This window comes from Balearica regulorum, chromosome 9 (assembly GCF_011004875.1).
Source record: "Balearica regulorum gibbericeps isolate bBalReg1 chromosome 9, bBalReg1.pri, whole genome shotgun sequence".
Classification (NCBI taxonomy): domain Eukaryota; kingdom Metazoa; phylum Chordata; class Aves; order Gruiformes; family Gruidae; genus Balearica; species Balearica regulorum.
In genome coordinates, this window is record NC_046192.1 from 7,563,729 (window position 1) to 7,587,393 (window position 23,665).

General features: G+C 41.8%; 1 protein-coding gene across 8 annotated transcripts in view; it reads right to left on the reverse strand.

Annotated features, from left to right (window-relative positions):
* Window positions 1-23,665, reverse strand: part of SPSB4 (splA/ryanodine receptor domain and SOCS box containing 4) — a 171,250-nt gene that overhangs the window by 81,924 nt on the left and 65,661 nt on the right. The window contains exon 1 of one of the 8 annotated variants that reach the window (XM_075760975.1): window positions 3,273-3,790. The exons of 4 other annotated variants lie outside the window; for them this stretch is intronic. The gene's annotated coding sequence lies outside the window, so the exon portion shown is untranslated. Of the gene's footprint in view, window positions 1-3,268; window positions 3,791-23,665 lie in introns of those variants that run through there. 3 more of the 8 variants (XM_075760977.1, XM_075760968.1, XM_075760969.1) reach the window with 3 other exon arrangements.

Below are 23,665 nucleotides of genomic sequence, written 5' to 3' on the forward strand. Positions count from 1 at the left end.
GAGTGGCACTGCTAGTATATTTGTAGGATATGGTCTACCAACAGTGTTAGCGATACACACGCCTTTACAAAGCAAAAAAATCAAAATGCCGCAACCAACCCCCACAACCAACCCGAGCATAAGTTGAGTAAAGAGGCCTGAAGACAAACTCCTCTCCCAGAAAGCACGTGATGCATTACGTCTTATCCTACAGCACAACTGTACATCAGCTAACAGAGTTCTCAATCCCTAAACTGCATGTTAAAAAGACAGCTTTAAGGCATCCTCGAAGGATCCATGTGCTGCATGGAGCGACACAGATTCACTAGCATGTACACAATCCCACAGAAGATACATGTGGGTGAGGTAGCTGTCTGGCAAGTTTCAGCCCACAGTACGTGTTCATTTTCTAACAGTTAAATCCAACAACACTAACTTCTGGAATTATTACCAAATATTTAGCTACACATAGCAATCTTACATTGAGTGTTGACTTCGAAAAATTAGTTAGCTGTTCAATATCTTAAGCATTGCCTTCATCACAGAAAATGGCTTAATAAATACTTTAAGACCCCAGGACAACATGCATGACCTACATCTCCATTAGCCCCAAGCTGTGTACTGTATTACACAGCTCAGCAAGCCTACGCTACATTAGCTGCGACCATCTAAGCAGAGTTTTGCCAGCATGGAGCCCTTCACTGCTCGAGTCACGAGCCCAGGTTTGCTTCTCGGATGGCATGAGGAAGGAAGGCAGCGCCCCGATACCAGCCTCTGCTCCTCACTGGCATTGCTCTTGCCTTGGCCTTAAGCCAGGATTTATGAAGTCCAGCAACACTGATGTCAAACCTCTATCCTGGGAAACCTGCTAAAATGAAAATATGTCTAGATTTCCTTTACGCTGATATTCTATTAAGAAGAGTGCATTTATTCTCACTAACCGAGGGAGGAAATGGAAGTGAGCATCAAGGCCGCTCTGCGTTACCATTATTCAAGCTAGGATTTACCATGCCAGGAAGCGCTCTGAAAACCTCAAATTTGCACTGAAGTGATGCTGCCCCAGCACAAAAAGTGAAGGATGTCAGTGCAGCAGTAGTGAGCAGCCAAGCAGGCTAAAGAGAAGACAGCCAAGATGCAGCATGGCTTACAGCTTCAATCTAGAAAGGGCATCCCTCTTTCTACCCTCCTCTTCTTGGCCAAGAGTAATTATGGGGATGAGACAACTGGGTATCTAACATGATGTTGCTAATCACTTTAGCCAAGTATTTTTAACAATTAACATCTCAGAAAACCATCCTCCGCTTTCTTCTTCAATTGCTGTCACTATGCCTCAAACATACAGGCTCCTCAAAGGAAAAGTCTCCAGCTGTCTAAATTAAGAAAAGCCAATTCACAGTAACCATCACACGCAGTTCTGCAACACGGCATCAAGTTCCACTGTGAAAATTATTCTCCTTCCCCACAAGAGGACAGTGACCTATACACAGAAGAGGGGCAAACAGTGATTGTAAAGGAAAATGAGACAAAAATAGCTTGCTCGATTTTTCTTGGTACACGGAAAATCCATTACAGAAGTTTACACAGCAACAATGGAGCCTGACAAGTTAATGAGCTGCTGCTTGTGGAGTCGCAGGAGAGATGGCCCATCATTCAGAAATTCCTGTGCTGCGCAAACCTAGGTCACAGATAACTGTAATTTGGTCAAACCAAAAATCACAAGTTCTGGTTCTTTCAAAAAGCAAAATACTCGATTAGTACTTCACTAGGGGAGGGTTGTGCTTCTATGCAAAGAAACAAAAATCTCATAACTCTGAAAAGCTCCTTGCAGAAGGGAGGCTCTGTTTTATTACTGCCAAGCCCCAAAGCCTGTCGAACAGGAACCTGGCGTTTCAAAGCTGGCTGAAGTGACATTTGCAAAGGATGGTGCCGGTACGAGCACAGGGCTCTCCAAGCCAAACAGCGCCAGGGTGTGCTTCCAGAGCAACACCCACATGAGGGCCTCAGCAAGCACAAGCTGTGAAGTTTTATCATCCTGGTGACACAGGGAAGTACCGGGCTTCCCTTCAGCCCTGGCAGGGACACTGAGGCACAGGATGGTCATCCAAGGACATCCAGAGTCAGCAGCAAGACACTGAGGCATATTAGCTACCAAGAAAACCAGATTTCCATTACCGAGGCCAGTTATAAAACTTCCACTTGTTTTTAAGAGAACATACAGAGTCTGGCGTTACTCTGTCAGCAGCACCAAATAACCTAACGGCAATTTGATATTTATGTCCCTGACAGGCTGTTTTAGTTACAGAAACAACATTAAAAATGTAGCATCCTTTGAGATACACTAAGCAAGCCAGGCCAGTTTCAGCCACAAGCATTGAGAGTAACTCTTCGGAGCTGGTTTTGCCCCAGAGGGTAAGCTCTTTTGCAACGTGGAGGTATCTTACCAGAGACTGCTTCTGACACCAAAGGCAAACAGAGTGCTGCAAAAATACCAGTTATGACTTCAGCACCGAAGGGCTGTAGCCAACATCAAACCAGCAAATGAAGTGGTAGCTGCCGTCTCTCTATATAGGAGGCTTTCCCCCCTGTAGCAGTCTACACAAAAGAAGAAAAAGCGATTTGCTGGCAGCATGGACGTTACCACATCAACTCCCTTACAGCGAAGCCCTCTCCTGAGGAACGGCTGGGACCGGGAGGGCGGCGTTCAGGTCCCCAGCCCTTGGGCCTTCTGCAGGAACAGCTATGGACCACCGGCACCAAACCCAAACGCCCAGCTGGGAGTTTTTAGATGTAACGCGAGGACAAATTCAGTCAGTACCTTTCTTTGTCGAAACCCAGGTCTCGCATACAAATTTGGGCTTGACTTGGCAAAGGTTCAGCTTGCCTCTTACCCTTGCCGAGAAGATAGTTCGGTATTTCAGACCTGCCTGAACAGTTGAACTGAGGTCTGGCTTTTACTGCCGGAAAAAGCATCAAGTAACCACTATAAAATATTAGCTGGTGGCAATCATTAGGCAAGAGGTTCTGCTTTCACCAGCGCAAAGTCAAATAAACTCAGTTGATAAGAAGCGTAAATCTTTAGCTATCTAACATCTAGAAATCATTTTTATAGCTGAGAAAACTAATTTCTATTGTAAAACATTTCATTACTAACCAGAAAACGTTTCAGAAGTGTATTTTTTAAACACTAGCTTAAAAAACAGCACTATGTAAGAAAAACGAAACTCGTCTCTACACACTGTACGACAGAACAGGGAATTCCCGCGAACAGGAGAACCCACCCATCGCAAACTTACCATAAAACCCCACCAAAGCACCTCTGTCGATCCGCTACGCGAGCAGAAAGAGAATCCAGAGGGAGAGAGGCGAACCACAAGTAAACAAACTCAGACCCCCAGCCGCCGTGACTCGCAGGAGTAGCCCCTCCACACGGTACTCTCCCCGGGAGGGAGACTGATCCCGGCCGCCGACTTCCAGCAACTGCCGCCGCGCCAGGGCGAGCCGCTGCCCGGGGAAGGCGGCGGGGGGGGGGGGGGGAAAGCCGGGAGGCGCCGCGGCCCGGCACCGAAGCGGGCGCGGCGCCCGGGGGTCTGCGGGCGGCTCTGGGGCTCGGGGCGGTACAGCCCCGCTCGGCTGGGCCGGGCCGCCCGGGAGCCCCGCCCGGTGCCGGCGGTGAGGCGGGAGGCGGCCTGTGGCGGCTACCGGGCTTTGTGCGCGCTGCCTCCCCCTGGGCCGCCCGCCGCCGCCTCATGCGAGAGCCGGCGCAGCTGGGGAGCGCGGCGAGCGCCGTGCCCCCTCGCGAAAGCCGATCCCGCTGATCTCATCACCGCGGGTTACTAATCCAATGACCGGGGAATTAACAACAGATGGCGACGCCCCTTCCCCCCGCCCCGGCCCGGCCCCCGCGGACGCCGAGCCGCGAAGGAGCCGCCGCCCGCCGCCCCCCGAGCCGGGCAGCGCCCGCCAGCCCCCGCCGCCCACGCGTGAAACTCGCCCTCGGGCACCTACAAACTTTTCCGAAAAGCCAGGACCCGAGAGGGAGCGGGCGAGGTGCGAGGCGCTGCGCGGCCCGGGAGGCTGCTTAGCACCGCCGGGAAAAGACAACAGCCGTCAGCGCCCAGCCTGCCTCGCTGGGCTGGAAGCAACAGGAAAATGCCCCAAATCCTGCTGGCGGGTTCCTGCCAGGGAGAGCCGGAGCTGGGGAGCGGGCAGAGATGACTGCACATGGGCTTAGTATAAACAAAACATGTATATTCTTGGGGGGGTGTTTTGCATTATTTGATCTCTCTAGGCCATATACATGTAGGTGAAGCTCTAATTACGCTTTTGGATGCCAAAACCAAACACACACTTCTAGGTAAACTTCAAGTCTGCTACTTTGTAGTGGCAGGTATAGTGCTGTGTTTTGGATTTAGTATGAGAGCAATGTTAATAACACGCTGATGGTTTTAGTTGTCTCTGGGTAGTTGTAGTGTCTACACTAAGTCAAGGACTTTTCAGCTTCTCACACCCTGCCAGGTGCAAAGAAGTTGGGAGAGCAGGGCCAGGACAGCTGATGCAGACCGGCCAAAGGGATATTCCATACCATAGAACATCATGCTCCATATAGAATTGGGGAGGGGAGCTGGGAGGTGGGACCGCCGCTTGGAGACAGACTGGGCACCAGGTTGGTTTTTCTTCCACATGTGGTAAGCATACTATCATTATTACTCTCTTCCTTTGTTATCCTATTAAACTGCCTTTGTCTCTTTCCCATCTCCTTGGGGGGGTAGGGGTGAGCGAGCGTTGCCTGGTGCTCAGTTACTGGCCAGGGTTAAACCACGGCACGCTTCTACACGGCTATGGGCAAGGCCTGTACAGGCCTGTCAAACCAGTGCTGGTTATAAGACAGTCAAAAGGCGAGCGCTTCATCACTACTCATTCATATCAGAAAATACCAACCTGAAAAACAGTGTTTTCTAATCCTAATCCTCTCTGTGTCTAAATCCCCCCCACCTGGAACACCAGCATCGCTTACACAGATGTTGTGTTTTCCCTCTCACACACAGTGCCTGGGTCAGAGCTCGAGACAACAAATGTCAGATGCTGCTTCTCCTCACGCTGTCTGTGCACTTCCCACCCCAAAACTAGATTAACCTTTCTCAGAGACTTTAGAGCAGTCTGTAAAGGTGACATAAAATAACCGTCTCTCGCAGGACAAGACAATAAACTTACAAAGGTGAAGAACTTTAATTAGGAAGTATTTTTCCTTAAATTCTGCTGTTCTACCCATGCTTTATACTTCTAGGGATAGGGAGGGCAAGATTTTTTTTCCCCTGCTCTTTCATGGTGATATTTATTTCTACATTATTTGTATTTCTTTTACCAAAATCTTCAGACAGGCTTTTAGCAAAGAACTCAGCCAGATAAGAGAAATACCCACACTTAGACCATAAAAAAATGGAGAGGAAATTCTGCAAATTCTTTGCGTGTCTTCAGTCAAGAAATCCTCAGTAGAAGCTGCAGTAAAACCTGCCATGTGTTTCACACACGCCATGCGGGCAGAAAAAGTGTCAGATAATGGCAGTGCCCCTTCTGTGGGGACCTAGAGGTGCCTCCAGGGGTCAGACGCTCCGAACCCTACTGAAATATTTCAGGCAAGAGCACTAAACTCAAGTTCCTCTCCAGGCCCTGCGCACACACCTGTCTTGCTGCCTTTGGGATAACTGGTAGCAGTACAGTAAATAGAAAACAAAGGATGAATGGGAGTTTACTGCGTGCTCCACAGTTCTTTAAGCCTAGAAAAGGCTTTCTACTGCTTCCCATTCCCTCAGGCGGTCTTTGTCTGGTTTATATATACACACGTGGAAGTCTTGAAATGAGTAGTCGCTGTGCTCTTTACTAGCGGACAAGTTACTGAATTTAAATCCTCCTCCTGGATACGAGCACCGGCTAGTAACTGTTCCACGGCACTCATTTGGGAGAGCAGACCTAGAATGGGCAATGTTTGCACAGAGTAAGTGGGGCGAGCCTGTGCTGAGAAGGATGTTTTGCTTTCTTTTCCTCAGTTTTTAACAGACTTACTTCTCTTACACACCTTCCCAAAGCAGCACTGTCTCCTAACACTTTTTTTGGCAGTAAGCAGTACATTTTCCAGCGTAAGATGGGATGTGGTCCTTCGCACCTGTGCCAAGCTTGATGCAAAAAGCAAACTTTGAAAGACTTTCTACATGGTTTGTAATACTCAATCTACAAAAGAAGATTAAAGAAATTACATTAGAAGTCAACTTTTGTATCTTTTCAGCCAGCTTTAGATGGAAAGGTCTGAAAATTGAACAATGCAGAGATCAATCAGGCAGCACAGAGTTTTGGGAACACACTTCATGTGCAAATGTGAAAACACTTGAGGGTGTAGAAAGTGTCATTTTGATTAATGAGGGCTAGAAATGCTATTTGTATATAGATGAGAATGTATATATACCCCTCCACAGGGCTTATTAACAGAATAGTAAACAATCACATTTTAAAATATTAACACAATTTTAAACCAGACTTAGAGCACGGTATAGATACAGCTGGTTCTTTTGAGCTGAACTCATACAGTACCTGGGGAGGTGAGGAAGAGGTGCACGTTTGTATAACATTACAAACCTTTCAGGATAAACTCTGTGACACAAAAATCAACCAAATGAGCCATTTGGTATAGTTCCTGGAGCCGTGCACCCCAAAGGGCAGAACCCAGGCTGTAGCATAAGGTGCTTTACTCAGGTTCCCCAAGTCTTCCACTGGTTTGATTTACCTCACGAAATAAAAATCACAGTCAGAAAGGAAATCTTAAGAATAATATGCATTTCTCTCCGTGACTGGGAAACATCACTCTTAGGTGGTGTGGGGAAGGTCAGAAATCTTCTGCCTCTCCTATCTGCTTGGAAGTGCTGGGCAGCCAGTGGAGAGTAAAAGCTGCACACTACTGCCCGTGAAAGAGTAAGGACAGTTAAGAAAAAAAAGATGAAAAAGAAAGTTGATTTAGATCAAGAGAGAGAAGGCAATAATCTGCTTTCTGCTTCTATCACACATGAGAATCATCGTTTGAAGTGGTATCTTGGCACCTGAGCTTGGCAAACAGACCGAAAAGAATTAACTGCCCAAATTTGTTCTTCCCATACGCAGTGACCTTTCAAGGCAAGATCCACACTTACCGCATGGTGAACCCTCATCTGCCATCAGCTCTGCTCAAAAGTAATTAGGAAACATTTCCTACATGCATGCAGTAAGCACTGAGCCCTGACCCTACAATCCATCTAAATAACAAATCAATTGATATTATTTTACCCACTTGGATTCTGGGTATTGCTATCCTCAGGGTGTCAACGTCGACTCCGGTTTTTGCCCCAGGCTGAGGTTCCCCGCTGACAGTCCAGGCTTGCCAGCCCGGCAGCCGCCCGGCTTTCCAGGCAGAGCTGCCTCACAGCACAGGCAGAAGGAGCGCGCAGCAAAGGACCATTTAGGCGCTGCTTGTGTATCCTGTGTATCTACATCCCTAGAATTCTTCCTGTTTGCGTGCAGGCCTGAATGCTGGTCTGCTGCGTTTTGGGCAAGCTCCAGGGCAGAGAGGGGAGTTGAGTGAGGCCACAAACAAAAGGTTCTCAGCAGAATGGACAGTATGGACAAAGCCCACTCTTGAAGTCCACAAGACAGCACAAATACACAACTGAGATTTATGGATTGTAAAGAATTATGTTTCATTGCCTCACATTTTCCATTTAAGGTGCTTAAGCAACCCATATTATTTCTAACAGCCCTCTTAGGTACAGTAATACTGGAGTCATCATTCTTATAGGGGAACCAAAGTTGAGAATTATGAAAATCTTTGTTTTCACACATTTTAGATATCCACATGAAAAGACATGACCTTAGCTATAGTTGTCTAAAGTTCACAAAATTCCCACACAAGATGTTTAAATCTTAACAGTACTTCTGTCCCAAAGCTCTGCTTCCATGAACGCCGGACCTTCATACCAAAGGATCCAGAGAAACAGAGGCACACACCTTCCTCTAACTGCTCAAAGCGCTACCTGGTGACAGAGCTTCTCTGCTTGGGGGGTTTCATTCTGACCCAGCCTCATACCTGTAACGGTGAATTCAGACCTTACCACTGCTCCTTGGAGTCTACCAAAACAATTAACCAGGAAGCCAGGATACACATATCTCTTAATGAATTGCCAAACTGCTGCTGAGACCTGCTCTTATAGACCACTGGGCAGAAGTTAGAATTCACCTTCTTAGAGCACATCCCTCTTCAACCACAATGAGGAAAACCCACAGAGGTTAGCAAATCAGCACTTGCATAAAAGTTTCATTAGTTCAAAGATTTTAAACAGAGGATAAAGGTTCTGCATGCCCCATTTGAGAAATAAGGATGACATTCAGAAATACTGAACATTGCAAAAGTAGCTTGTTTTAAAATGTCAAAAGTCTGCCTATTGAAAAGCAGAGCTACCCACACTCTCAGATGTATTTCCAAAGCTTAACATATACTTCATATCCTATTACATAGTATAGTTTCTTCCCCAAACACATCAGATAAGGAAAAAAAATACGCAGATATACACGCACAATACTCTCAGGTAAGAAGCAAGCAGCTCACGCCCCCTTTTGTTCTGCTCAGGTATTATCCTCAGAGCTCAGGGTCTCAAGGACTCCCTGACTGCTCTGTGGAGTTGGTATTCAAGTCTTTCCTTCATGCAAGATTTAGTTGGACACAGACAGCCATAAAGAGAGTCCAAGGTTTTTAGGGAAGGGTTTTTTCTTAAACACTGTAATGACTACTTGGCCTGTGCTAGCAGTAAACAAGATAGGGACATCTCAGAGGACGCAACAGTATCAACTGATAAACATGGCAAGTTATTATGGTACTGAAAACAATCCAAAACCCATTCTAGGTACTTATTTTGGGTTCTGCACAGCCTAAAGGGCAAATTCCAGGGGTTAAATTCCAACACAGAAACCTCTGTCAGAGTGATCTCTGAAGAGGTGGTTCCTGTTTGGGAAGCCCAGAGAGCCTGTACCTCCACTGGCTGCTGCAGTCCAGTACAAAGAAGCATTTTCTTAGAACTTGCTTTCAAACTACATTAGACCCTTTCAAGTCATTACAATGCCACAAACCCCATCAGAACCTGACTGGCAGCTAGTTCACATCACAAGACGCTGGCATCGGGGTCTCCGCTTTGAAATCTAATAATGCAGGTAATCATATTTTGCTCTAGCTTTACTTTTCAAGTGGTATTACTACATAGCGCTTCCCGGAGTACATTACAGCAATCAAATGCAACTATAGGAAGGTCCATTTCAGGAGAGCAATCAACTGCAAAATTTCCAGTCGGAACAGAAGGATATAGAGCCTGGGACGATGGCTGTCGCAGGAACACCTCAAAGCAAGTCAGTATACAAGGCTGCTGACGCGGCAGTACATAATGTGCTTGTTTGCAAAAGGCACTGAGTTCAGGGTGCAAATGGATGTTCATTACCTCACTTAAGAGTCCTCAATGCATCAATATCATCTTAGCTTGATTTAGACTGAATCATGACTGATCCAACTCCCTGGATCATTCTGTGTATTCATTCTGTCACATCAGCTACTACACATGTGAAGGAAACTCAGCTTAGGGATTATTGATGCTTTTGATAATATCGGTACTTGTCCATTGAGCCAGTCAAGGGAGATTAACAGGTCTTTATGGCCTCCCATGGGAAAAATTTTGACTTCATAGTTAGCAAGGAGTGACTGCAATGATCTTTCTCTCCTATCTTTTTCTTTTAATGTGACTGCGACATCCCAAAATAATTACTCGCGGAAAGCCACAAGATGCATACTTTGGATCACAAGCAACTTGAGTGTGGAAAACCATAGCACGTTAGATGTTCTTTCAAATCCTGTCATGAGGAGCTAATGTGGGTAGATCTGTCACCCAGATTTCCCCACGATGTATTTCTGGAAATATAAGTAATAATATATCTCTCAGATTTTTTTTTAACTGAAACAGACTGGGTTTTGTTTCAAAACTTCCTTCCTCAACTACTTAGTGGATAATTTCCACAAGATTTCAAAATATAACAAAATACCAGACACATTAAGAGGTAGGTCCAAAAAAGATCATCATCTTTGAAAAGGCAGAATTTACCCTGTATTCTGCCTTGCTTCTGGATGAAAAATCCTGCATTTTCCAAAACTTGTGGAAACTGTATCAAAGATGGATTTATTCACATCCTCTCTATAAAAAAACCACTACTGTTGTTACCCACCATATTCCAGACATTTATCTTTGCTTAATAGTTTTTTAATATATATGTGTATATATATATAAATATTCCAGGAATATTAGATTTATCCAAGAGGTTTACTGTTTCATAATCTTACCTTCCATGTTAAAAAAAAGTCCGGTGCTAATTACTACTTCTAAAAAGATAAAACCCCCCTACTTAGTTGTTAGAAAAACATGTTTTAGCAGCATGCTTCAGAGAGCTAAAAAACCAAACAAACAAAAAAAAACCCCCAAACTTATTCAAAGATACCACTTAAGCCTGATTAATATCTGTGTGAACTCTTTTTTGCTCAGACTGATAACCAACACCTGAAACTCCAAGAAACTCCATCTGAAACTCTCAGGATATGTCACAATTTTCTGTTCCCTGATTTGAAGGGCAGAGGGGAGAGGAGAGAGCCTCAAAGGTTTCCAGTTATTGCAATTGCAAATTTCTGGGAATGTTCTAGCAACTGTAAAGTCGTCGTCTTGAAAGAATTTTGTTTCAGTAAAATTAAACTGCTGAGTATTCCAGGTATCAAATACGGGCTGTGTGAATTCAGAACATACAAAAAAAGGCTGTGTTACTTGCTTAGCTGCAATAATCTGGACAACAAGATTTAAGAGATATTCTACTAATTCTACTGTATTTTCTGGGCTTTCATCTTCAACTTCTGCAGTGCAAGCAAACCTGGTAAGTAGCGGCAATTTATTCAGCTTGCCCCCCCCTTCAAGATTTACAATGATACGTATCTTCGGCAATTTTCCCCAGGAGATCTTTTGGTTCTTCAACTTGAAAACATCCATTCACATCCAAAGCAAAGTCAGTACAGTTTATTATCCATTAGACAATTTGAATATGATTCTTCCACTAAAGGCTGTGACTGCAGGCAACCATCTGGGGTCTGGACACACAAAAGGCTGTTCATCAGGGTGTACGCACAAAGGCGCCGTGGGGATATGGAAGTGTGTACCATACAAAGACACCCGATTGTCTTTGGTTTTCTGGGGTTTTTTTGAGGGTGCCATAAGCATCTAATCAGAGAATTAAGCATCAGGGAGGCAGCCCTCAGATGGCAGACGTCAGCTCCAGCACGGACAGATGGTGAACAAAGGTGAAAAGCACACAATACGCGCGAGCCAGCTTATACAAGAAAGCAGTTCCACTCCTCAATTAAACTGTGTTACAACTCTTGTGACAGCCTATTGTTGTGACGGGAAAATGTATCACTTTCTTTATGGGACTGTCACACCTATAGGGCCACTTCCCAGCAACTTCCCACTATATGCAGACTCTGTCAATATTTTCTCTGAAGTATTCCATACTCTACCTGGGACAATGCACGGGGCTCACAAGAGAGATACAATCTCTGTGAGGGAAAACAACGTGGACTGCAGTAGACATACTGGTCTGGCATAATTGTTTGTGAAAGGGAATGCATCTCTCTGACTGTCTTTTAGACTAGAAACTCAAAGTCTGAGGAGACAAAGAAAACAATCTCATCATTTAACTCACCAAAAAATACACTTGAAAACTATTATTCACTTATTTTTCAATCCGTTATGATTGATTTAAAAATAGGATTCATGAGGTAACAAGTTGCCCTCCAATAGAGCTTTTTCTTATGGTAACGTATATGCAGTTTATGTGATGTCAGATATACTATGGCACACATCCCACGGCTAACTAAACTCGGACAGACCAAGCGTACTTCTAGCCCGTCCTGTACTTCTCCAAAATTTCCAAAACCAGAGGATAAATAGTTTTACATCATATTTAAACAGCAAGGATGCAGTAACTTTCCAGGCAACAAAGCCTAAATATTTAAATAAAGAGCAGGATGTCAGCCGGAAAACCGAAAAATCTAAGAGAACATAGGTCAATAGAAATGAGCATTAATCTTCTGGTATGACACAATCCTTGCTGAACTTGTAAAATACTTAAACTACTGCAGTTGCCGTTGTCTAGGAGAGGAGAGTAAGTCCTTCCTTTTTCCTTTTGTAATATTTTCTCTCTTAAAAAATAGAATGGAATAATAAAAAATTGCTGAGGCACTTGCATAAGGGGGTGTGCAAAACAATCTCCCAATTTGAAAATAAAATTACTATGGTCTGTCTTTCTTCCTATTCCTATATATAGAGAAAGGAATATATAGAAGTCTTGAAAGACTTTTCTTGGTTTATGGAATACTGCCCAGGCGTGGACATGTTCAGCATCTTTGGGAAGGTTGTCAGTTGTTCACTTTAGACTCTCTGAAAATTGATCCATGAACAAATAGTGGCTCTTTGTGGATTGGCCCATCTGCCTTCCAGATGGGGGAAAAGGTAGTATCATAGTAACAGCTGCTCCGACAAGTACAGCAGGGCACAGATGAGTAAGGATGAGGGGTAAAGCAAGGAGAGCCAATATTCAAGAATTCACTGTGTGAATTTTGAATGAGATTGAGATGAGCAAATGTAGAAATGTGTCACTGCCGTATCAGCACAGAGAAGACACAATGCAAGTTTAAAGGTGTAAGAAAAGAAATCAAACAAGACTATGCTAAATTATTTAGGGAAGGAAGGAAAAGCTGTTCAGGACTAATATAGAGTCCCCTTCGTTTTCAGCAATTTTGGTGTAGAAGCCCCTAAACCTTGAGACCCAGGCTTTCTTTTGTACATCTATCACAGATAGAGAGATCCAGCCCTCAAAAATGAAAATGAAGTGTGTGTGCAGTTGGAGATGTGCTTTGTTTTTCCACCTTTGGAGTTACACATGAAGTCATAAATCAAATGGTCCTGTTCACATCGATGTAGCTAAGAGCTAGGCAGAATTTCCATTATATTAAACTATTTTTCTTAGGAGTTAATTATACTGTATATTTCATCTCTACGGTGAGTCTGCTTCCCAAATTTTAGCTTGCATTTAGCTAGAGACAAACTCCAACATGCTACAAACACCATCCTACAAGCAAGTTCACAGCCTGAGTTTCCCTGAATTCACTGGGAGGAAGGGACATTTAACGGAAACTGTGGAGAGTGAGAGAGGAAAAGTTAACACATTTCTGTGCTGGAAGTTAAACAAGGACTTCATAAAATCTAATTTATTTTTTTTTCCCCCCAGTTAATTGGATCAACATATTTCTGAAACACAGCACTCCTACCTACAAGCTATTCACGTCTAATCGATTTCTTCCTGGATGCCACCGTCCAAACATTTTAACAGGAGAACTGCTTGTTTGGAAGAAGTGCTGTCACGCACCTCGCTTGGTGACACCAAGAAGCCCAGCCAGTACGTGACACTGGATATGCCAAGAACTCCTTTCCTTTGAAAGATTAACTGGTTTGTATCTAAAATAGTAATAGCATGGTATTACGCATTTCATAATGCTGAACTGAATGCATTTCAGCTGTTGTCACTTTTTTAGAGAAAGCTACTTGGTTTTTTTCTTTCTTTTAATCAGAAACGTATCAAAAGACATCTTTAATGGCAACAAATTAGTCAGTGTTTAACTCTATTAATAAATTATATCCTCAGGGTATATTCCAAAATATATTATAAAATATCTTATGCATTCTATATACACGTTATGAGGTAGAACATTTAGTATCTACATTTGCAGATTGTTCTGTTGAGAAAAATGTTTATGTTTGAACAGTAACTTCTTCCCAATTCTGTCATATGACAGAACAATTTAGCCAAGAAAGAAAAAGAAAATGTAACAGCAATCTTATGCTGTTCACTGTCCGAGTTCAGAAAGTTAAGTGGTAATAATAGCATACTCAGGCAATCAGACATACCGGTAGTTTGCCAGGACAATAAAACCTGTCTTGAAGAGAGGGAGAATACTAAAACTCATCAGAACCGCCTTCCAAAAAAGCAAACTCACTCAACTCTGCAACTATTTGGGGATAACTGATGCTACTTACAGGCTCCCTTTCTGCTTTATTAGAAGGCTATGAAGTACCATTTAGAAAAAACCTCAGCACAAGAAATGTTAATATGCTCCCCAACACTGGTTTGCCGAGTTTTGATCTAAGCAGAGCAAGTTACAGTTCAGTGACTCAGAGGGTGCTGACTTACCTGGCTCTGCCCTGTCCTGCCATTGTCCGACATAACCCTCATCTCTTACATTAGCTACCCACCATATCCTATACCTGAAAAACAAAACAGCAGATCTTTCAAAGCACACATATACATCACTGTTGATACCTAAATATATATATATATACGAAGACATAAAAACCTGCACTTTACTGGTTTAAGCCTAATTTCTAGGCCATTTTTGCCAGAAAGACATTTTCTTACCCCTTCTGTACAGTCAGTTGCATTCCTTACAAACAAAAGACGCAGTCTATTTCAAGCGTACAAAAAAAGCAGGAATGAATATTTGATAAGAAAAGACGTGGGACCTAAAATGTTTAGTATGAAACACATATGGAAAAACAACCCTCTTTGCTCAGAAAAAAGGAAGGAAAGATTGTCATCTTGTCACCTCTCCTTGTTTTCATACAGTAGATAGAACACCATCACTATGAGCCAAATCAAAATTATAGATCCTGTATGTTACTGGAGATCATATGCTTAACTACTTTTGCCATAGGTTTTTCACATGAAGAAAGCACTAAAGACAACTATTACAATCATGGGTTAGGAAATTAAAGTTTAGCATTAAACTCTCTGGAAGGAGGGTTCAAATGAATTTTGTTCCCTCTCACCTCCTGCAGCAATCAGTCCAATCCTAAAAAACATGATTACAGAATTTCTGTGACTTCTAAATTTCAGATGATGCTCAGAGGTCTACTACATAGGTACTTTATCACAAAATCAGCTCGTGTTTCAATGTGACTTGAAATAATCATGTTCAGCAGCATAACATCAGACATCAGAAACAGTTTGAAGGAATGTCCTAGCAGCACAATGTCAGTATTTTTGGTCCTGGCTGGGTGTGAGCTCCCTGGAATATCCAGGTGCCTCCAAGCAGGAGCAGGCACAATGGGACACTTGCTTCTGATGAGACACTAATCCCCAGCAGGCTTTGGCAAGTCAATGCAGCTCCTCCATTCCATCAGCCCAGAGAAAGCGAAGCAAGAAGGAAAACCAACCCTGTAATCCTCCCTACACGTACCTCGTCGGGCAGCTGGTAGTTGAGAGTGCCCGGTGAGGGAGGTGAGAGGGGCATGAAACCAAATTCACCACCCACCTATTCCTAGACAGGGAATGATCTTACGTGGGTACCCTTTCCCTAAGCCAAGCAGGAGGAAAGCAAAGCAAAGCTTGAGCACGCAGTCACAGCAGGCAATGGTGGAGGGCGTGGAGGAAGATTTCGCTGTGGTGTTTGCTGTAGAACTTCAGCATTCCCTGTTAAAACCTGATAAAACAGAGTAGGGGTGGGATATTCAATCCTTCCCTCCAGAAATAATTCAGGAACATGGGTCTCTCTCCCCCAAATATTTTGCAGTGGGATGCTGCAGTGAACCGTGACCACAGCGTGTCAGCCCTCTCTGGGGCAGTCATCTGTGGAAGCAGAGCTGGGGATGGAACAGGCTGCTCAAGGAGCCTCGTAATTGCATGCTAGTTAAATTGTAAGTCAGCAGCTCTATCATTAAACTGTACTAATATTACCGCGATGCAGAAAGCTCAATTCAGAGATGGAGTTTAATAGTATGCTGCCAAAATGTATTCACGTTGGCAAATAAATGAATTCTCGTTCAAATTAAACTTCCCTTGATCATACCACAATATTACCACATGGTTAATTAGAGGCTTTTTTCTGTTTAAAAAAAAGTTATTTAATGGACAAGATAGCAGGCTTTTAGAAGTTATATATGTGCAGCTAACTATTTATTATATAGTTCTGATCTCCCATCTGTATAAATTGCTGCTGCAGTTGCTGCACACTTCAAGAAGTTTTTCACTTGAGTTCTTTAGATCAACACAAAGAAATCACCTTTGACAAGATCCTTCACAATTTTCTTAGTCCCACATACAAGATGCATAATGTTTTTTTCTTTTTTTTTTTTTTTACAAACATAAATCACACTTTGTCAAAAATGGATTCAAAATCTAGAAGGCGAAAGGAGAAGGATGCTACAGAAAAACTAAAACCAACAAAAAGCATGTTCAGTAAAGGAGGCACTCGCCAAAGAACATTTGTTTAAAGCAAACACCATAAACATAACTGTATTGTTCAACTGGTGAGCTTCGAATCATCTTTCACTTCAGCAGACTCCTACAGCACTAACTCATTTTCTTCCAAAGAAGATGCTTCTGGATTTGGGTTTTTTGCGGGGGGGGGGGGGGGGGGTGGGATGGATTTTCTTTGCTTTTGGCTTTTAAGGGGCAGGTGTTTGGTTTATTATTTAAATAACTGCTTGTTTGCTTTTGAAACATTTGAAATCTTGCTATTGAGACATGGTTCTACATGAATGCATTTCGCTCTCTGGACTGGTAGTTACACTCAACTTTGAATAAGGAACTTTTGAGAAGGTTCTCAGGTTTTTTCTGAAAGTGGATCCAGATAATTGAAAAAATTAAATACAATTCAAGCGACATTTAAAAATGTTAGTTCAACTGTAGATATTTACAGATTTTCACTACAACAAAAAAGTTTGTTCACTACACAAAAGAAGTGTCAATATTTTTCCTCATTAAAATAATTATCCTAAGAACAAAGAGACACACTCAAAAAATTCTAGCTAAGAAAAAGCCCAATGCAAATCTACAGGCTATTACCAACAAGATAACAGGAACATTTTTCGTTCTTTAGCAAAAGATAATCTCATTATGAGATTACTACAATGAAGATGCTAAACATGGCTATTAAAAATAGAATTAAATAATTTTAAGATCCCATTTATTATTAAGATCTGATTTAATTATATAACATTGAGACCGTGAGACATGTAGCTTAAAATGTTGGTGGGTTGTAATTAAAAAACATTAAGTGTAACACCAATTTGAGCCACAAGAAATAGAAAAAGAGCCAAACCATATACATAACAAAATCTCAACCATCATTTAGCCAAATAAAGCATCAACTTTATTTTCATTACAATGTAGAAAATGCAAGTTCAAGAAAATTACTGTCTGGAGGAAGGAAGATTGATTGATAACATTAATTCATGCTGCTGACAACTTAACTTGTAATGTGTTGCTTTGAGAATATGGACATTTTTCAAAAAAATATAAATTAAAAAAAATAGAGATCTGGTACAGGTACCTGAAATATGTTACAAAGCTGACTATAACTCAAATGTATTTTTAGGGCCCCTTAAGCCATTTCAAATTAAACTTAGGAGAACTGCAGACAGCTACATTTAGCAGTATCTTGCCATAGAGTTATAGCTCAGTAAAGACGTTTGCGAAAAACAACCTGATATGGAAATTCTATTATTGTTCATTTCTTAAAAAGAATAGGGATTAATACCTGTTAATTGTATCAGTAGGCAGCACTAAAACAATGACAGGATTAACTAATCCTCAAGACAATGTACCAAAGTCCTAATTAATGTAAAACTCCAGTGGAATTACGTTTGGCAAATACCGAAGAGCAGCTTTAATAGCCGTGCAGGTCAGGCTCGGATCCCCCCGTCTTCCATCGCTGCGTGCCAGCCAGCACCACTGCAGCTCTGGCTCCAGCCAAGGACCTCTGCAAGGTCAGCAAGGGAGGGGACAGAGGGGGACAAATCCTCAGGGAGAGTAACTAACATATGCGGTCTCCCATCCTACCAACTATCAGTCTAATGGAAAGTAATTTAGCTAAGGCTGAGCGTTGCTCCTCCACACTTTTGAGGACAAAACCCTTTTTAAGGACTAGTTCCAAGGGCAACAGACAACAAAGACATTTCCAGAAGTGTGTTCTCGTTACTGCTGTGCTTCAGGCGAGCCAGGAAAGTCACTGCTGACCTTGCGCCAATGGAGAGGAGAAAGTCTTGTAAGGGAAAAACCATCTTAACAAAACAACCCAGAGGAAGCTCTCCCCGTTTCCTTTGCAGTCTGTCCCTCCAGGCTTCTTCTGCAAAAGTGAAGTTCTGCTCTAAATAAGGAAATTGTCCTGAAATTGGTTAAATGCACTATTAGGTTCTCTCTAGAAGAAAGTAATTCTCAATGTATGAGTTAACTACAATTCTTTAAGCAACTCACCACGCAGATTTTCTTACAGAAGAGCAAAAAAGGATCAATTTACTAAAACTATTCAGCATTCTAGTGAACCTACTCTGAAATAGATTAATTTTAGTAATATGCAGGAAACCCTTCTTCTTAGACTAGGATCTGTTATTTTAAGTTTTATTTCTTATTTTTTTAAAAAATTAGATTAACGTGCATTTTCGCACATCTATCACACAACCATACATCCAGATTAAATGCTCTACTGATGCCCTTCTCAAACATTCCCTGTAAAATTTTCAAGTTTTGGTGAAAGTTTACAAAACTATTACAAACTGTCAGGAACGGTATTTTTAAAACAATTATTTCCTTAATTACACCTGGACTTGTTTTATAAGTAGGCTGTCTTTGAAATGAGTGGCAGATTTGCCATGAACAGGAAGAACAGTGGTTTGCACAAGTGTTGTCCTTTAAACATTATGTAATGAAAATTCTACTATGCAGAAAACAGAGGTTAATCATAACTCACTACACACAGGGCAACCAACAGCCAGTGAATAAACAAAACCTACATTAAAGCATGTCGTTCAGATTAAAATCTTGTATGGAGCAACCTTTCCACATCAACAGGTTCTCAGATGGTTGTGATTCAGAGGTGTTAACAAGTACGTTGATAAAATGAGATCATCGGAAGCTCTGAAAGTCTGAAGAAGCGCAAGTGCCGAGGTGTGGTTACAAGTCCGGAGCCCACAACGTTTCAGTGTGTTCAAAACCAGGACAGGCAGCGCTTGCCCATGGAAAACAGCACATAATAGGCACCGATGTGAATTTACTGTGTGCAACCTGATTTGTGTGCCCCTCTGTAGTCACCCCCGCGAGACACGCAGGAGGACAGCCACAGTGCTGACTTCAGATACCTCAGGTAGGAGTCTCTTCTCCTCATAATCCATACCAAGACACGTGTAGGGTGTCTCCTATATGGATACGGGCATGCTCCTCTAGAGAGCAATTAGAGTTATGTTATAGTTATGTTATAAATCACCTGCTGGGGGTACCTATGTCTTACTTTTAGGTATATAGGAATCCTCTGAGCCTCAATTAGGAGTCTAAAGATAGACGCTCTGTACAACAGCATGAATACACTGTAATTTCACCCTCAACCTGTGGAACTCTCATTTCCCCAAATAAATCAGAAAACGTTCCAAAATGTACCACCAGCTTTGCAGATACTAAGGAACAGAAATCCATAACCCAGAGAGCTTTTTGCTTCAGTAATCCTTAATGCTTTTCACAGACACCGATTAAACTTGAATACTCAAAAATAGAACTATTTCCTGAGAGGCTGAAAAGACTGAAGTCACTACATGAAAGCTTTCAAGTACTTACATAGTCTCCCAAAATATGGTAAAATTATCCAGCTACTGTATTACATGACATTGCACAACTGAGAAAAACATGCCAAATGGCTCTAAATCCACGCTTCGCACTTTGGGAAGTTCTCGTCCGAATTGCTGCCAGTTTTAGATTATTTACACATGATCAGAAATTTGGTTTGCTCCTTCCTGGTTAAAGAAAGGCTGCATTTCTTGTTTTCAAACCATCACTACAACAGCCACAAAGCTGTCACCTTATATTTTTTAATTAACCACTGATAAGAACAGAAACTTGTGAATCAAAAGGTCATTATGATAATGGTTCATGAAATACTTTGAAGTTTCAAAAAAGAAAGCAAAAAGAAAGCAACTCACAGAAGTATAGTTCTCTTTAGCTAAACATTTTTTATTTTATTCTTGTAAAAATTTCCAACTGTAAATATACAAACTAGCCAAGAAATATATATTGGTCTCTAGCATAACTTGGTGATAAATGGACATCTGTGGTAAATACTCTTGTTTATAAACATGCTTTCCCAGATTTTCTTCATTTGTTTCACCTCATTTGAACCAACAGAGCAACGCCGAACAAATACCTTATTTGCATCAAAGTCAATGACACAACTCTGTCCTGGTCCTTGTTACTTCACGCTGATAATGATCTTTATCACCTCTTATCACTTATCAGCAGATAATGATCTTTATCACCTCTTATCACTTATCACTTCACCATTAATTCTTAAAGCTGCAAATTAGACTGCAACACTCATTTTACTGTCAAGGTAACAAATTGCAACGTTAGCCCTTAGCTTCACGCACAGGATCAGTGGAAAGACTGGCCATCTGCACAGGTCTTTAAACAACAAAGTATATGGAGATATATTATTCTTTACCTCAAGAAGTTCAACATTAAAAAATTTTCAATCTCATTTTTGAAAAGTTCAGAACTGCATCTTACTATATGTCAAGGATTATTTCAATAGCAAAAAGTATTTCAATTATTGCAGTATCATGTAACCTGCAAATTCAATTTGAGGACTGATCGGAACACTTTACTGATAAAAAGGTTTTACTGATCAAAGAAATGCTCTCTGACATTGTGGAAAGAGCCCCAAGAGCCAACAGCCGTGATTCTCTGCACATAGCCCAGCCGACACCAGTTATCTCCCTGGTACGAGGCAGTATCAGAGCGAGAAGCAGCAGGCTCATCTCTTGGAGCAATTCAGATGTGTCCTACTATCCAGCCCTGAGCGTGAGCGTTCAGCAGGCCCCAGACTCTGCTTATCCACCTACTCCGCCATACATTTCTCAAGAGCAAGACGACAAAACTCTTTCGTTATGCTGGCAGCACACTGAATTTGAAATATGATCAAACCATGAGCCTTTTACCCATACCTTCTTGTCAGACCAAATTCTACAGCTGGGTGAAATCAAAACTCTCCCATCACAATGAAAAAACCCAACCAAAACCCCAAAGTCTCTGCTCCCTGCCTGCCACCAATGCCTTCTCTCTCTACTACCACTGATGCCTTCTGTACCTGGAGAAAAGCCAAAACTTATAGAAAGTAAGTTTTAAAGGATTCCCCCCCGCCTTTTTTAAAATTATATTACTGCCAAAAATATGACAAAAAGGTTTTGCTTATCCACTACCACTCATGGAGGAGAAAAGAAAAAAAAAATCCTGTCCTACAGTTTAACAGACTTTCCAAAAAATTATGCCCTGGGAGGTTTCAAATTCCTCTCAGATCTTTCAGAAATTCAGATTAATACAATATTGGAATACATATTTGAATGCCTTACTCGTAAGTGCATAGTTACAGCATGTCACCTCTGCAGAAGACCTAGAGATTTGTTGGGCATCTCATTCATGCGTTACTGTACCACTTATGACAGTGGGACATCCTTTTAAGTTCCTTTAACTCTATGTTCACTACATTTAGACGAGCAGATTGCTAATGTTAATGATGGAATTCTACCGCATAAGCTACTGAGACATATTCTCTATGATGGTTTCATTTGGGAGATGGGGGCGGGGGGCAGAATTCTGAAACAAGCTTAGGAATTTGCACTCAAAATCTGCTTGATTTAACACAGCAACTCAAATCCGGGTTTCTTTTTTACTATAAAAATAGTTTTCATATTTATTTATTTTAGGAGGAGCGCTCAGTTACTTAGAACAAAGACATCTGTGTTGCTGTGCTTCTAAAACAAAGCTTGACTTATAAAATGTGATTAAAATGTCTAAGTGCTAAGAACTACCCTTTGACTTTAAACTTTCTCATGCTTTTTTTTAAGATAGCCTGACACAAAGACTAGATTGTTTTAACATTTGCTTTTGAAACCCTCTTGTGTGTAAAGCACCATGGAAATCTTTTTTCAGAGAGATAACAAGAAGTGAAATTGTAAAAGAAAGAGAAAGGTCTTTAAGGGAAAAAAAAAAAGCAAAATATATCAAAATTATTTGGTTTGGAGGTTTGGGGTTTTTTTTGTGGGTTTTGTTTTGGTTTTGTGTTGACTAAGTGAAAATGGAAGTCAGTCTCAGCAAGTCTACAGATTTCTTTCAAATCCACTTCAACTGTACTGATCACACAGATCTCAACATCTAGACCAAGTTAAGCCCATGCACTGTTATTTAGGGGTAAATCATTATCAAGCTTCGTAGGTGTGGTGAAGGCCAAATCCAAAACACTCTGAGTACCAACAGGTACTAAGATGCACACAAACAGGAGAATCATCTCAGGAAAAAGTAAAAAAACCCTGTAATTCTGAAGTGGCCTCCAAATATTCCCAAATTCTCCAAAAATTGCCTGGAAATGATACTACTATGCCACAGTATTTATAGTGCAACACTGAACAAATTCAGAGTTACCAGGTTTGGGTTTGGCTTTTCCCCCACTCCGTTCTGCCTTTGCGTGTGAAAGACTTTCTATGCTTGAGAAAGGTTCAATGCCTGAAGTAGATAGATAGAGGACAAAATAAGACCATGTTCATAGCTTTCCTTTTTGACTAACAAGATCACAGAAGCAATTATTAATTTTCACTTTTAGGCTTTCACTTTCACTGGAAGACAAGACTGAGGACAATCAATATAATTTAAAAACAGAAAAAATGTTTTCTATGGATTGCTCAGGCTAGTCCTGTTCTACAGCGATCGTTTCTACTTTTATACTTCAGTATATTCCCTCTATACAGATTTCCCACTTCATATCCACACAGTGCCAGGAAATGTTTCCTACCTTCTCCATTCATTGATGGAAATCAGTTTTTGTATCAGTAAATTGCTGCAATCAAATAAATCCCCAAAATGCTAAATAACTGGGGAAAAACAGCCCCCTCCCCCCCCAAACACTAAACTTTTAGCACGGTGGTGTCCCACATCTTGCATTCTTTCTCACTTCCCCAGTCCTACTCTCTTGATGGCTTTGTAAATCGACCAGTTTCCAACACTGTCTTTGCAGAAAGCATCTCAGATATGTGAAGCTGCTAAGTTTTTGTCCGACCCATACAGTATGAAATACATAAGCAAAAAAGTATAGTGGTGCAAGTTTTAACTCATATGCTCTAGACAGAACTGGCCCTGGAAAAATATGCAGTCAGCTGTGCTCAACACCGTCTGTTGCCCCTCTTCCCATACAAAAATTAAAATGAACATAGCAACGTATTCCTACCAAAAGCATCTTGCGTGTTAGAGTAGCCCGGTATCGAGTACCTTACGGCTCTTCTTTCCAAGCTTGGATTTGCATCTGCAAAAATAATTTAAGAATGGGAAAATTCTCCCATGAACTTATCCCAAAGCAGCAAGACCCATTTCTCCCCTTCCCCTTCCTCTGAGCGAGGTGGTTCAATACAAGCTCCACCCTGGCAGCCAGACAATAAAGCTGCAAATAACTTATTCTGATCAAAGCCCCATCTGCTTGGCAGCAGCAATTCAACTGCACTTGTGGTTT